This window comes from Nerophis lumbriciformis, linkage group LG11 (assembly GCF_033978685.3).
Source record: "Nerophis lumbriciformis linkage group LG11, RoL_Nlum_v2.1, whole genome shotgun sequence".
NCBI lineage: Eukaryota > Metazoa > Chordata > Actinopteri > Syngnathiformes > Syngnathidae > Nerophis > Nerophis lumbriciformis.
Window position 1 is genome coordinate 52,485,828 of NC_084558.2, and position 4,142 is coordinate 52,489,969.

Genomic DNA, 4,142 nt, shown 5'->3' on the forward strand with positions numbered 1-4,142 from the left:
TTCAGTGTTCATTTATTTACACATATACACACACATAACACTCATCTACTCATTGTTGAACTTGAAAGTACAATGCAATACAATTCCGGGGCAATGGCACCTATCAAATACACAGTAATGAAAACACAGTTCTACTAACTGGACTGTGTGTTATGAGAATAGAGTATGTGTATGTGTGGCCCTTTAATAGGTGACAGCATGTGAAGTGAGTGACGTCAGTGAGTGTGTGGGCGAGAGAGCGGGTAGCGTGAGTGCGGGGAGGGACTAGTTGGTTTTGTGTTGGATTGGCTGTGTGCAAGCAATCAATAAAGCAAGATTTGCAACTAATCGCTGGACTCATCATTCACCCTAAAGTTGTCCGCTGTGGAGACCCACTGGTGAAGGGTGTTGCCCCGAGCATACATCGGCCCTGGAGAAGTGTCTCCCCTGCGCTCTTCGACTACGGTCTTGTTCTTCTGTGTCGTCTCCTTGTGTGCGCACACTGGACTCGGGTCCGCATGGAGCTGGAGGGGGCGTGGCCTCCAGCTCCGGCTGAATTCCGGGAGATTTTTGGGAGAAAATTTCTTCCGGGAGGTTTTCGGGAGAGGCGCTGAATTTCGGGAGTCTCCCGGAATATCCGGGAGGGTTGGCAAGTATGCGTTACTGTGAAAAGTAACTATTTAGGTACTTATATATTTTCTATATTTAAAAAAAAAAAATGAAGGCCCCCTTTAATGCCCTTTTAGCCTTCATTTCAGTACTGTTATTAAACTGGAGAATAATACAATGTGTTGATCAACTTGACATGCATTTGCATCACTGAACTCTGCTAAGCAATGTGGTCTACATACAACACACAAAGACAAAGATATGTTTTGAAGGGCCAATTTGTTTCAGGCCAGAACAAATTGACAAAACTACTTTAAATAGCTGCAACATAACATAGATAAGTAACAAACAGCATAATGACAACATAGCTGTGAAGCAAGGAAGGGACACACTACATACACAAAGTTTTTTTTCTCTCAAGGAATTGTGAAATAAAATAATGTCTGAAGCCCAGAACACTCTACACATTTCCCCAGTTTTAGTTTAGAGATAAGGAAAGATTGGCCTGACCCACTAGGATCCCTCTTTATGTTTGAACTTTATAGTCTATACATTTAGAGTGATGTGATAATCAAACACTCCAGAAGTCTAGAATGAAAGAGTATATAAGAGAATTGACAGAGTGTGTGTACCTTCAGTGCTGAATGATGAGCAGAGGCAGAGTTTGGAGTGTCTTCTTTAGCTTGCTTTCCATTTTTATGTACTCACTGTCCAGGTGCCATTTGACGCCCGGTATCATGCTAATTAGCTGCCTGAAAGCGGGTGACCCCACTGTAGAAATAGCCTGCATGTCTTCTAGCACATACGCTGCAATGGCTCTATCAATGTTGTCCTGGCTAGCAGGGCCTTGTTAAAATCCAGCCGCTGTTACTTTGGAGGTGAAGTGTGTCTAGTCGTCAAAGCAAGTTGCTTTTGTAGCTGTTTCAGCAGATTTGAATTGCTAGGATAGGATCTTTGATCCAAGACACAACTTACATTTAACTAAAATGTTATTTTCTTTGTGCTCGACAAAAGAAAAGTAGTGAGAATATCTCCATGTTAAGAAACTCGGCTTCGCCATCGCCATGATGTTTTGTTAGTAAACACAGACAGGCCACCCATCCAAATGATCAGCATCCGGTGTCCTAATCACTTGGCCCGGTGTATCAAATCAAGCACTTAGGCATGGAGACTGTTTCTACAAACATTTGTGAAAGAATGGGCCGCTCTCAGTCATAGGATGCCACCTGTGCAACAAATCCAGCCGTGAAATTTCGTCGCTCCTAAATATTCCAAAGTCAACTTTATTATAAGAAACTGGAAGAGTTTGGGAACAACAGCAACTCAGCCACCAAGTGGTAGGCCACGTAAACTGACAGAGAGGTCAGCATAGTGCAAAGACTTTCTGCACAGTCAAACTTCATGTGACCATCCAATTAGCCCACGTACAGTACGCAGAGAGCTTCATGAAATGGGTTTCCATGGCCGAGCAGCTGGATCTAAGCCATACATCACCAAGTCCAATACAAAGCATGGGATGCAGTGGTGTAAAGCACGTCACCACTGGACTCTAGAGCAGTGGAGACGCCTTCTCTGGACTGATGAATCACACTTTTCCATCTGGCAATCTGATGGACCAGTCTGGGTTTGGAGGTTGCCAGGAGCAGGGTAAATTTCGGATTGCATTGTGCCGAGTGTGAAATTTGGTGGAGGAGGAATTATGGTGTGGAGTTGTTTTTCAGGAGTTGGGCTTGGCCCCTCAGTTCCAGTGAAAGGAACTTTGAATGCTCCAGGATACCAAAACATTTTGGACAATTCCATGCTCCCAACCTTGTGGGAACAGTTTGGAGCGGGCCCCTTCCTCTTCCAACATGACTGTGCACCAGTGCACAAAGCAAGGTCCATAAAGACATGGATGACAGAGTCTGGTGTGGATGAACTTGACTGGCCTGCACAGAGTCCTGACCTGAACCCGATCAGAACACCTTTGGGATGAATTAGAACGGAGACTGAGAGCCAGGCCTTCTCCACCAACATCAGTGTGTGACCTCACCAATGCGCTTTTGGAAGAATGGTGGAAAATTCCTCCAAACACATTCCGCAACTGTCAAATTCAAACACCAAACTATCGATTAAACAAGACAAGAAGCAAGGAGTCAAACTGAGACAGGGTTCAATTTAGCTCATGAGGAGAGCGCGTCGACCTGCACCCTCGTACAGTGTCACCCCGCTGCTCTCAGGAAAGGGTTCCACACGCTTCCTCATTTATTTGGGCATTTCCTGATTACATAGCCGCAGCTGCTTCTAAGGGGAGGAGGTCGTAAACAGTTCAAACAAAAAGGTGCTTGGAGCGGTGTCAGGTTTGCCCCCTCTCTGCTTGTAGATTTGGGGTCCTTCCTCTGGCAGTACAATAGATCAAAGAAACCGACACCTCCACGGCGCATTCCATCGCACACAGTGGAGGTTTACAAGCCGTCCGCCTATAGCTCGATAAGATCAAAGACAGCTTTGTAAGCACCAGTGGATCGTAACCACAGGCCGCAAGTTATCACAAGTTGTGTGATAACTTATATACAATTATTCTGACAGCAACCTTGTGGACAGCCTTCCCAGAAGAGTTGAAGCTGTAATAGCTGCAAAAGGTCATATTGAACCCTATGGGTTAGGAATGGGATGGCACTTCAAGTTCATTTGTGAGTCAAGGCAGGTGGCCAAATACTTTTGGCAGTATAGTGTATGTATATATATATATATATATATATATATATATATATGTATGTGTGGGAAAAAAATCACAAGACTATTTCATCTCTACAGGCCTGTTTCATGAGGGAGGGTACCCTCAATCATCAGGAGATTTTAATGGGAGCATTCGCATACCATGGTTTATATAGGGCACAGAGTGGGTGGGTACAGGCTGGCCTAGGGGCGTGGTGATTGGCTCATGTGTTACCTAGGAGGTGTTTCCGTCTATGGCGGCATGTTGTTACAATTTCGCTGCGCTTGTTGAGGGATGACAGGTCTGGACGGTAAATAATAAACAGTTTCTCTTTCAAGCATAGGTTGCATCTTTTATTACCACTATTGTAAGGTGTGCTGGATGCAAGAATTTGCCATGTTATTGAATATTCAACATTATTGTCTTTGAGGTCCCAAATGTGTTTGCTGAGTTCTGTGGTATTTCGCAGGTTTTTGTTCCTGAAAGAAGCCTTGTGATTGTTCCATCTGGTTTTGAATTCTCCCTCGGTTAATCCTACATATGTGTCGGATGTGTTAATGTCCTTGCGTATTACCTTAGATTGGTAGACAACTGATGTTTGTAAGCATCCCCCGTTGAGAGGGCAATCAGGTTTCTTTCGACAGTTACATCCTTTGTTGGTTTTGGAGTCGCTCTGTCTGGGGGTCGACGGCTCATTTGCAATTGTTTTGTTGTGGTTTGAGATGATTTGTCGTATATTGTTCATGCAGCTGTAGCTCAATTTAATGTTGTTCTTGTTGAATACTTTTCTTAGGGTGTTGTCTTTGGGAAAGTGTTTGTCAATCAGATTGAGGAATTTGTGTCCAATGTTCGTTGA